This window comes from Python bivittatus, unplaced genomic scaffold (genome assembly GCF_059951505.1).
Source record: "Python bivittatus isolate LINGU-HERP-01145 unplaced genomic scaffold, Pbiv_v1 ctg000800_np1212, whole genome shotgun sequence".
Taxonomy (NCBI): domain Eukaryota; kingdom Metazoa; phylum Chordata; class Lepidosauria; order Squamata; family Pythonidae; genus Python; species Python bivittatus.
In genome coordinates this window covers 236,743-248,770 of record NW_028277105.1, presented here as the reverse complement: position 1 = coordinate 248,770, position 12,028 = coordinate 236,743, and the positions used below count along the sequence as shown (strand labels likewise).

The 12,028-nt window shown below is 47.3% G+C and overlaps 1 protein-coding gene across 3 annotated transcripts in view; it reads left to right on the top strand.

Moving 5' to 3' along the window:
* The first annotated feature begins 5,404 nt into the window (after positions 1-5,404).
* The window catches only part of PPT2 (palmitoyl-protein thioesterase 2), a 41,425-nt gene continuing 34,801 nt past the window's right edge, over positions 5,405-12,028 (top strand). Inside the window, exon 1 of one of the 3 annotated variants that reach the window (XM_007441772.4) lies at positions 5,405-5,536. The gene's annotated coding sequence lies outside the window, so the exon portion shown is untranslated. Of the gene's footprint in view, positions 5,537-6,057; positions 6,484-12,028 lie in introns of those variants that run through there. The other 2 variants (XM_025175401.2, XM_088128613.1) reach the window with 2 other exon arrangements.

Sequence of the window (12,028 nt, the reverse complement as noted above, 5' to 3'; positions counted from 1 at the left end):
TGGGAAGCAACCGTAAAGCTGGATTGCAAATTCTTGTTCCTGCAAAATTACCACAGCTTCACGCAATAGACAGAGCAACCAGTAAGTTTCCAGATGGTTTGTAATGGGGTGGGCGGAGTCAAAAAAGTCAAGATGGTGGCCATAACCATGCAATTCATGGCCACCACCTTGACTTTTTCGACAATCCTTCCCCCCTTTATAGGAGAGGCATAAGATGGCAGTACATATAACCTCATTAGCTTAATACAGGAGCTGCATCTGCCACGGGGTGTAGGTTACTAACCCAGATTCAGGTTCAGATCTGTGAAGTTTAAAATTTACTGGATGATCTTAAATGCATTGTAATGGTTGCATTCACACATGATGCTAAGCCATGATGTGCTTTCTTTGATTTTGACTTAGTGAGTTGTATGAACTCAGCCAATTGTAGTTTATTCAATAAATCATGGTTAAGTCCAAGTGGTCAATCCAATTCTAGGGAACTTAGTCGGAACTTGCAAGTAGGTCTTACTGGTCCAGCCCAGTATTGTTAAGCACTATGCAGTATTGTTACAGGTAGTCCTCGGCTTATGTCCATTCGTTCAGCAACTGCTCAAAGTTACAGCGGTGCTGAAAAAATGGACGTATGACCAGTCCTCAAAGTTCCGGCCATTGCAGCACCCCCGCAGTCACATGATTGTGATCTGGGCACTCGTGTGCCTGGCTCATGATTACGATGTTGCAGGGACCACAGTCACATGATCGCCATTTGCAATCTGTCTTTCCAGCTTCCCACAAGCATACTTAATGGGGAAGCTGGCAGGGAAGGTCACAAGTCACTCTGGTAAGTTGCTTCTGCTTTTCCTCCCACTCGCAACATCTCCATGCCCAAGCACAGCTTCCGCTGGCCCTCCCAGGGCTGCCCAGCTTCCTGCGACTCACACGTGCCTGTGCCGGTCCTCCCCTGGCCTCCCCCACCCTCCCTGTGGCACCCCCATGGCACCCCCACACTCCATACCTGGACTCCCACCTCTTCCCACTTAACAATCCAAATATCTTGTGGTTATGATGGCAACTGGGACTGCCGGGATTGTCATCGCTAAGCGATGCGGTCATGTGATGTTGCACTTTGCAACTGCATCGCTTAGCGACGGCAATCCCACAGTCCCCCAGTGGCTTGTATCAAGTTGGAATAGGACCAGAGGTACCAACTCCTGAAACTGCAATTTACATTATTAGACTTGCCAGAACAGATGTAGGGATCTAGGTCTGCACCACATTTGAGGTCCTAGGTGGGTGCAATTGTAGCAGGATTGATTGTTGCTGGTAAATAGCTGCCCTACATCAGACTGCCTTTGGCTGGTTTTGATATAGGCTGTACCTATAAAAGGGTGTGAGTTGAGGGTGGCGGTGTTGTATTTGTGCATCTGTTTTCCCTCCGTGTGTTTACAGCAAGCGAGACTTCTCCTGCTGATAAAGTTGCATGCGAGATTGCAGGGTACTCTAAGCCCAACGTTTATGCACACGTGAAGAACATCCATGAGTGCATTGTAGCATACGGTCCACATGCAGTTGACCACCAGACATGCAGTTCTAATGTTTCTGTGGAAAAAGCCGTGATGAACAAGGAAGGTGCGGCCACAATTTCTTACACAGTGAAAAGCAAACAGCCTGATACCAGACCTGGCTGTTACTAAAACAAGGAAGCAGATGGAAACTCTCTCTCCTGGCCAAAGACATACAGCAGGCAGGATACAAGAAGCAAGAATTTTAATAATGATTGTGTATAAATAAACTTGACATCGGATAGATAGCGGTCACCAGAAATCTCTTGCAATTACTTTTTAATTTTTAGACTTTTTTGTTTTACAGTACATCAGATGTTCTTACATCCATGTCCGCCTGATTCTGTTCCAGTCCAGCCAGAAACCCAACAGGGAAAGAGCAACAGCCGTTCTTAAAGGGAAACAGCCGAGTTGGTGGCTATGTTGGATTCAGCCAAGGACTCGCGTGGGGCGCCGTATCTGAGCTAGCAAAATCTGGATGACCACAAGATGGCCCTGAAAAAAACAAAACAAAAAACAAAACGCTCCAACTCTCTCCTCCCGTCTCACGATCACCCAGATTTTTCCCACCGGGATACGGTAGGCGTCCTTTATGGGGTACCTGTGCAAAGCAAAGTGGACAAGTAGGGAGAAAAATGAGGAAGATCACTGAGGGCATTTTTCCCAGGAGAATCTACAGCCTGGAATGGGAACATTGCAACTTCCCCCTTGAGGGTGGGTGCTTGCCCGGCACTTTCAGCGGCCTAAACAAAATCTAAAAATAGTTGCTGCCAATCAAGTGAGAGAAGGAATTGTAATTTACCGCCAGGCCTTCTCTAGACTTACTCCACCCTCAGATTTTCAGAGAGGGCTCGGCTGCTTTACATCTGCTTAAGCAGCCACTTCTTTGACATTTTCCACTTGACCAACTGTTACCAGTTCCTGATTGTTGTCCAAGTAAACACAGTCACAAGCCACCACATCAGCCCTCGGGTGTAACGTGATTCCTTCCAGAAAGGCTGGAACAGACCTTGAGGCTGGGAGAGGAACCCACTCTAAGGGACAGCGGTGGGGACAACATTAGGCTAGTTGTAGGGAGAAACAGGATTCAGTCGTGTGAGATTTCAAATTTAATTGGAAAGTCTTTTGGGGACTGGAGTCTCTAACTGGACTCGATGCCCTAGAAATTTCTGGGCCAGCTCTGAAAATTGGAAATTGGCACCTTACAACTTTATGCAAAACGGGAAAGCTTTTGAATGCTGCCAAAGAGGTGGAGGGATTACAAACTGATATTCTATAGGCTGAAATATCCTTGTGGAGGATATCAGCATCAGAAGGACAAATGGCATTTGGTGGCTGCCAGCCTTCAGCATGAAACAGCACTAACCGAAGAAGCCCGAAGGAAGGAAGGAAGGAAGGAAGGAAGGAAGGAAGGAAGGAGGGAGGGAGGGAGGGAGGGAGGGAGGGAGGAAGGAAGGAAGGAAGGAAGGAGAGAAAAGAAAGAAAGAAAAAAGGAAGGAAGGAGAGGAAAGAAAAGAAAGAAAGAAAGAAAGAAAGAAAGAAAGAAAGAAAGAAAGAAAGAAAGAAAGGGAGGGAGGGAGAGAGAGAGAAAGAAAAAGAAAGAAAGAAAGAAAGAAAGAAAGAAAGAAAGAAAGAAAGAAAGAAAGAAAGAAAGAGAGGGAGGGAGGGAGCAGGGTGGGAAGGAAGGAAGAAGGAAGGAAGGAAAAGATCCACCTGTGTGCATATATATTAAATGAAATTTGTGCCTTCAAGTTAGTCTTGACTCCTGGTGACTGCCTGGACAATCCCTGAAGTTTTCTGGGCAACGTTTTCAGAAGTCGTTTGCCCTGGCCTTCTTCCTAGGGCTGAGAGGGAGTGACTGGCCCAAGGTCACCCTGCTGGCTTTGTGCCTAAGGCGGGATTAAAACTCACAGTCTCCTGCTTTCTAGCCTGGTGGCTTCTCCACTACACCAAACTGGCTTTTGTGTGCGTGTATATATGCATACACATGCACTTGTGTCTGTGTGTCTGTATATGTGTAGAGCAATGTTTCTCAACCTTGGCCACTTGAAGATGTGTGGACTTCAACTCCCAGAATTCCCCAGCCAGCCATGCTGGCTGGGGAATACTGGGAGTTGAAGTCCACACATCTTCAAGTGGTCAAGGTTGAGAAACACTGGCGTAGAGAGTCAAGGAGATGAGCTTGGGGTAAGGAGGCAAGAACCACTTTGCAGCAAAGAGGGCTGAAACATTTTTTAAGTCCTGGGAAGTAAGGTAGTATTTGGGAGCAGCTCAGGCAGCCCCCCCCCCCCGGCTCACTGTGGAATAAGAGGGAGGGGAGGAAAAGCACAAGCCGACGTGCAAACATTTGTTTCTATAGCCTCAATAAAGTATAGCTCAAATTTTCCTGTGCAGTCAGTTTCCTGATCTGGTCTACCTGGTAGGGCTGACCGTATGCCCATTCTCAGATCCAAACTGCTCTGCAAAATTATGTTATGCTCAGTGGAAACATGAGACCCGGACCTAAAATCAGTGACTCAAGGCCAGATTACAGGATGTAAATCCAAATCTCCCTAGCCGTAAGACCTCCCACTTTCAGGGTCATAATACTGGCAGCACCGTTACGTCTAATCCTAAAGAATGCTATGGTTAAATTCATGCAACATGCTAAACAATGGTTTGCTTAAACATGGTTTAGTGAATATTGGCAGGGTTTGCATAACACATAATACCTTGAAACTTGTATAAACCGTTGGCTGGGCTCACAAAACCAAAAACTCTTTCAGGTTTTGCTTAATGCATCGTGTGAATCCCGCCAGTGTCTCTGAGCATTGGTAGAATGCACCCTATTAGAGCAACAACTAATTTTCACACGCCGGCAATTCAGTTCTGTGGTTGTATTTGTACAGTACAGTGAACCACAATATTTTACTACTGTAAACATATTTGAACCCAGAATGTTGTGCAAACTCAGCTTTGTGATCTGTTTATGGATGAACAAATTACAAGCACGTGTGCCCAAGGCAGCTAGTGCTGGGCTTGTACAACCCACTGGGGAAAACGGAGGCCTTTGCAAACACATTGACATATTCTTAATTGAATTTATTCACTTTCTGGATTCAGACAATATACCAAACTGGAAGCGAACCCAATCTGCTCTGTCTGCACAAAAAGGCTAAGTCCCTCCCAAATCCAGCCTCAGGTGAAAACTAACCAAGTTACTATTGTGCAAATTCAGATTCCAAACCTTTAGCTGACCTTGTTAAGCATATCGTGCAAACTCAGTCAGGAGTTGCGTGTAACCAGAATGAGTCATAGTCCAGCGTGTTGCAAACCCAGTCGACTGGATTCAGGAAGCCTCATTTAAAGTCAGTGATTAACTCAGTGTTTCTCAACCTTGGCAAGTTTAAGATGGGTGGATTCCAACTCTCAGAACTCCCCAGGCAGCATGGCTGCCTGGGGAATTCTGGGAATTGAAGTCCACCCATCTTAAACTTGCCAAGGTTGAGAAACACTGGATTAACTAGTTTTATGACCCATCTGTTCTCATAGTTAAAATAGTTGGTCAGAGCTCTAATGCATCCTGTAGGAATTGAGCGCTACTGGCGTGACTTAGGTCGTGGGATTCTTTGAGGCTGGGGGAGAACATCATGCTGGGGGTACTTTTAAACGTTTGGGGGGAAAAAACAGGTTTCAGGGCTTTGGGGACTCGGAGCCCTGGCTCGCATCCAAGCGCATCCCCACGACCTCTTTCCCTGCAAACGCTTCCAAATGCAACGTGTGGGGTCGAAAGGAGGGGCTGGGGGCGGGCCCAGAACGCTGGCACTTCGGGTTGCCGGGGACGCCTGCGCGGTTGCTAGGGCGGTAGGTGAGGGACCCTTCCCGGATCTGACGCGCCCGCGCGCCAGCACAAGAGGGGAAATAAACAACAGGAGGGAGCGGAGGAGGGAGAGAGATCAGCTGGCGGAAGGGGGCAGGGAAGCGGCTGCCGGCGCGATCCAGGGCGAGATCTGGTGGGTGATCGGCGGAATCCATCGGTGGCTTATTGGGAGGGGGACGTTTTGGGGGGCGCAAATCTGCAGCAGGGAGAATCGGTCTAGGAGAGGCTGGAGGGGACCCGAATCGCTTCGCGGGCGTCTCTTGGGACGGAGTCGATTGCGGCGTGGTCGGACTTTTCCAAACGTGCGAAGGGTGGGTTTATTTCGCCGAAGCGAGGCTCCCGCGGACGACTCCCGGGCGGTCTCCGAGGTCGTTCTTGCGCCTTTAGAGCGAGTGCGGGGCAGGACTTTCCCCCAGGCGTGCTCCCCTCCTTCCGCCGCCCGCCGTTTGCAGGCGCGAGGGAAGCCCCCCGGTGGGCTGGTCTGCCCCCAACTTAAGCCCCGGGAACCGGCGTGAACTTGCAGGGATGGACTCGTCGCGGGGCGTACGTGGGCGGAGGGGAAATGCTCCCGAGGCTAAGGATCACGGGCGGTGTGGTCCGTCACGACTAGAGGGCGCCGGCAGGGCAGACCCTCCGGCCATCTCGTCCCTTGCAACCCAAGAAGGAAGGGATTTCGGGGAGGGGGAGGAAAAACGAGGCGCCTGGATGGGGCCGCTGCACCGCGGCGGGCGTTGCAGCGGCTTCCTCGCCCTCCGCCGAGCAAAGCGGCGGCCCGCCGTGGCTGCGCCTTTAAGAGCCGCGCGGCGCGCAGGCGGCGCGGACTGGACGCTGAGCGGCTGTGCGAAGCCGGCCGCGCTCTCGCCCTCTCCGCCGCCCTCGGGGGTCCGCTCGGGGCAGCCAGAGGTGGCGAGGAGCTCCTCCGGAGCGCGCCTCGCGGGCCGTTGCGCGGCGCGGGGCGCGGGGCCAGCCCGGTGGCCGACTTGCGACAGGCGTGAGCGCCCGGTTTGGCGCCGGGCCTGGGGCGCTCCGCGTTCCGGGGGCAGCGGGGATCCCGCTTCGGCCGAGCCGAGGTGGCGAGAGGCACGTAGCCGCGGGCGGCTCGGTCCTTCCTTCGCGCGATGCGCCCTAAACGAGGAACGCGGGGTGGGTTCCCACGGGTGGGAGGTCGCGGGTGGCCGGTGGGCCGTTCGCGGGAGGCTGAGATCTGTGGCTCGCGCTGGCAGGCGGCGTTTGATCGAGCGTAGCGGGTCGTGCAGCCCGCGTGGCTCGTTTCCGACGCCGCGCGTCACGTATGAACTCTGAAAAAGTGGGGTAATCGTGTAGCGCGCGTTTCAGTTATAGGTAACTGTCGTACTTGCGCGGATTGTTTCCCTGGTAATTAAATTGTTTTAACTGCGATTTAATTTAAATTAATTAAATTACATTCCCATGCCCTGATTCCGTCTTCCTTAGCTGATGCCTGGTAGGCGGCGGCGGACTTTCTTTCTGTTTTTCGTCTCAGTCATTCTGAAGATGGGCCGATTTTTCCGTGCGCCCTTAAGGAGAGAGGGAGAATAAACAGCAGGGGGTTTATCTCTACCTACAAGTGGATTTTTGATCGGGAAAATGGTTGCCTGATCGCTTGGTTCAGTGACATTTGCAGTGCAAGATTTGGGGGCTGTGATCTGGGAACTCCTGATGGGGGGGAAAAAAAATCTGAAATTGAAAGTGACGACAGCCTTTGAGGCTAGGGAAAAGAGGCATTCAGACGTTTTAGATGTCTAATTTCAAAGCCAACAAGAGCAGACTACTATAGCTCAAAACTCCCTCGCTGGCAGCTCAGCGCCTGGTATTAAGGGGAGACATAAGCCGGGTGCATAAATAGCTCATTGGCCTCGCCTTAGCCTGTGTAAAGCCAGTTGTTATGCTAGTAAATTATAGTTTAGCACATTGTACACTCAGCCAGTTGCGTGGCTTGTTCCCTATATATTGGCTTGTGTATTTGGAGTTCCGGACTTGGCTTAGTTCATTTTTCAGAGTTCATAATGCGTAGTTTTGGTTTATTACGTTGTGTGAACTCAGCCATAATGTTTACAAACCAAGATTCCTAGCTTAGAACAAAACATGAATTCACCCGTTCTCATAGAGGTATACAATGGAATATTGCAGGGATAGAAAATAGAGAAGTATAACAAATTGTGTTTGCATAACTAGATTGAGCTGTTTGTGTTCCTTTTTTATCCCGTGCCTTTAATGGCTTTTGCTTAATATTCCTTACTCATTTTGTTCAGTTCGCATAACATGGCTTATGCTGAAAGGGAACAGTAGGATGGGTATGTACATATGATTAATGGGTATTTTTGAGCACATGCTCAGCTCAAGAACTTACCTTCTTCAGCAGAACTAAATTTTCAGCTTTTTTTAATCCCCAAATCCAGCTTCTTCTTATTTCCATAGCTAGAGAGACTAACTGTGTTCATGCAGCATGTCTTTTAAGTTTAATGTAACCACTCTTATAAGCCTGATTTGCTGGACACGCAAGAGTATAATCTACCCCCATGGGCTGGATTCCCACAAACTCTGGTTGGCTGGGTTGTGCTTCAGTGTGGCGTGTGAAATAGCCAGCAAGAAACGTCAAGTTACGGCTGCTTATCAATTGGCAATCCGAAATCCTTGTCGATCTACTGCAAGTCATCCAGACCTAACGTTAGATTTCAGAGTGAATTTTCCCCGCCTGTACCCAAGGATATCTTTCCTGAATCTCTAGCCTTTATTTTTTAAAAAAAGTCTGTATATTAGGAGGGGAAAATTTACGATGGAGTTGAATATCCGTTTCTATCAGCTCAAGCCAACATAAGCAATTCCCAACAGAATTCCTAGTGGTAGCTACACCGTTGTGGACATCTGTATGTTTCTTGAACAGATGAAAATGTGTTAGAAGGTTGGGGCATGTAGACATTTTTATATATTAAGACATGTAGATGTTTAAACATTTATCTTTATATATTGTATAATATGAAGTAAAAGCAGGCCTAGCAAAATGCCAATATTCCCTTTCCTGTATGTATGGTTGACTGTACTTTAGATTATCAAAAGGTTGCATTCTTGAGGATGAGACCTTTAACACTTTTCAAAATCTCAAGGATGTGTTAATTGCTGACAGGGTTATTGTTAGAAGGTTGGGGCACGTAGACATGTTTATATATTAAGACATTTAGATGTTTAAACATTTATCTTCATATTATACAATATATAAAGATAAATGTTTAAACATCTAAATGTCTTAGTATATAAAAATGTCTACATGCCCCAACCTTTTAACAGTTGCACCCCTTGGGGCCTTTCATCTTCCTGAAATATCTGGCTACGGATCTGTACTTCTTCCTTTCTGCTTTTAAAAAGTACCATAATCTTTTGCAGCTGGCCGGCTCAAAGTCTGGGTTAAAAGCTGAATCCTGTGGCTAGTATGCAGATTTTCAACAAGATGTGGTTTCTCTTGCTTAATTTGTTATTGGCGATTGTACTAAACCCCTGATTTGCTAGAAACAGGGAAGAAAGTCATAAAACATAACATTGATGTTCCATCCCCAGTAATTGGAAATGTTACCCATCCTTTGCCTTGCGATTCTAACATGCACTGGGCCCTCGTTCACTTTTAAATATGTTTTTTTCCCCCTGCGGAAGGGGTTAGTGCATGCTAAAGAGATATACGCTTGGGGTATGCACATTGGTGTGGTTGCAGTTAATGTTAGAGTAACTACCTTTTCTGCTGTTTTGAGCCTTTTGACGCAACTGGTACACGCCTGTGTATGAAAGAAGCCTAGGTGGCAACTGGATAGTATTTCTACTGCTTTCTTAATATGATAAGTAGGAAAGAAGTACAGCCTTCTGCCAGTAATGAGCTGTGTCTGGAATTGATGATTTGGGAGACAAGTGAGTGTGTGAGAGTGTTACGAACGCCTCTGTTAACGAACTTTTCGGGTTACGACCAGCTCCGGCCGCAAAAAATTATCTCGGTTTGCGAACTCCGTCTCGGGTTACGAACCGGACCCGCGGCCGTTTTCCGCCCCGACACGTGGTCGTAGGGAGGGGGACTCTCCCTCCAAGCAATAGCCGCCTCCCTGTCCTCCACGCCAGAACGGATTAACGATAATTACATTGAACCTTATGGGGAAATTTCCTTCGGGTTGCGACCAATTCGGGCTGCGACCAGAGTCACAGGACGAATTAAGTTCGTAACCCGAGGTACCACTGTATTTGGGATGAAGTTTCCTAGATGTGGTAGGGTTTGGAGAACCTAGGGCAGATCCCTAAGCCTGGTGTTCCCCAGGCACGTTGGAGTATTTTGCCACCCAGGGCCCCTTGTTGAGATGGGCATCGCTACAAATGGAGTTAATAAGGATATCTGGCTGGGGATGATGGGATTTGTATTGCCATGCATCAGAAGAACACAGTGTCAGGGAGGCTGATGCAGAGTATGTGTGCTCCAGGACAGCAAATACTAAATTAACTATTATATCAATCTCATTGTATTATATTGAGGAATCCAGCAGGCTTCCTCTCTCTGTGGTCTCCCTGGCCTACTTCGCACATAATGACTAGATTCAGAGTCTTGTTGTTTGTTTTTGTTTTGACTTAGGGTTTGCATGAAATAGCCATCACAACTTGGGAATCATAATTTATGTGTTTATTTGATGTTTATTTATAGCGCTTAGAGCCACTAATTTCTATTTAAGCATCCCAAACTGGATGAACAGATATGCCATAACTGAGCTGGGAAACAGTGGCTCATCTTCACATCCTGCTTGCTGTGACACCATGACACTTTACTAACTATTTAGTAGGAGAGGGTTGGAAGAGATCTCAAGAGATTAGGATGATGGTTATAATAATTGTTGTGACTGATTTTGCACTTTTAAGGTGCTGTATAAGTAAAAGAAAAACCAGAAATTAAAAAACGCCATCCGATCATGCTAGTAGCCAAACCAGTACACAAAGATTAACAGCGAAGACAAACACAACAGCATGCATCTTTAAAACAATACAGGTAGTCCTTGACTTACAACCATTTATTTGATGACTGAAGTTACGACAGCGCTGAAAAAAATGACTTAGGACTGGTCCTCTCACTTATGATGTCACAGCATCCCCACAGTCACATGATCAAAATTCGAGCACTTGGCAGCTGGCATGTATTTACGATGGTTGCAGCATCCTGGGGTCATGTGATCACCATTTGTGCTTCCCAGGGGACTTCCGACAAAGTCAATGGGGGAAGCTGGATTCACTTAATGACCATGGCAAAAAGGTTGTAAAATCGGGTGCGACTCAACTACTACATGGCTTAGCGATGGAAGTTCCGGACCCAATTGTGGTTGTAAGTCAAGGACTATCAATACAGCTGCAATACAGCTGAGTGCATATACATCCCAAACAGCTCTTAACCTAGGAACTGCCAAAATAATAAGAATAGGCCCTGCGCTAATCCACTGGTCCAGTGTTTCTCAGCCTCAGCAACTTTAAGATGTATGGATTTCAACTCCCAGAATTCCCCAGCCAGCATGGGAGTCGAAGCCCACACATCTTAAAAGTTGCTGAGGTTGAGAAACACTGTGCTAGACAAATAAGCAGGCCTTTAAGCCCCTTTTAAAGGCCATCAAACTTTCACAAAGGTGCAAGGAAGGAGGAAGCTGATCCCTGAGTCAAGGAGACTTAAATGCCTGGTAACCCAAAAAACCTGAATACCCCAACCCTGGGGCAAGGAACATAAGGAGCAAGCGGGATTGTGGGGAGAAATAAGGACAGATAGATACAGGTGTAATCAGAGGGCTGCAAACATAAACAGTAGTTTAAACTAGGTTCTGGCTCAAATAGCCAGCAAAGAGCCCTAACGCTAACAGTTGTGCAAAAGGTCCAAAACAGTCTGAATCACCCTGTTTTGGTTTATGATCGGGGATGAGGAGAGGAAGTGGAAATGCCTGCCAGGGAGCTATTGCAGTAATCAGGGCGTGAAACAACCAGGGTATTCACCAACGAAAGCATGGTGTCCTCCACCAGAAGCCCCCCAGATATGCTCCAACCCCTGTCCAGTGCAGAAATCCACTGGTTCAAATCATCCTAACTGAAATGGTCGACCCGGTGCCTTCAAATATTTTTGCTACAGTCCCATAAATGACAGCCAAGAGGAACACCGATGAGAAGAACTGTGGTTCAAAATATCTGAAGGGCGTCAAGTTTTCCTTGATGGAGGAACCTCATGGTTCTTCATCTGCATTGCTGCAAAGAGGGTAGATGTGTCGTCTTTGGCAAAAAGGCCTTATTCACTGGCACTCGGGTGATGGAAGTCTGCAAGCAGATTTATCCGCTAAGTCATGGTTTGATTGAGGTGGATCATTGAACGAGCTGTAAATTCAGGTTTACGAGCCATCATGCCTGGATTTACCCAGCATGGTAAGCCGAAGCCACCATGTGGCTAATTTATTTATTTCTTGTGTAATGAAATGAGATGTTATGTTTATTATGGCCAAAAGACCTGAACAGTGAAGTCCAGATATAATCTAAAAGGTTAAGTGGAAGATAAAATTGTTTGACAGATAACATACATTGATAGGTATTGCATAAAATATTTTAAAACTCAAATGTATAA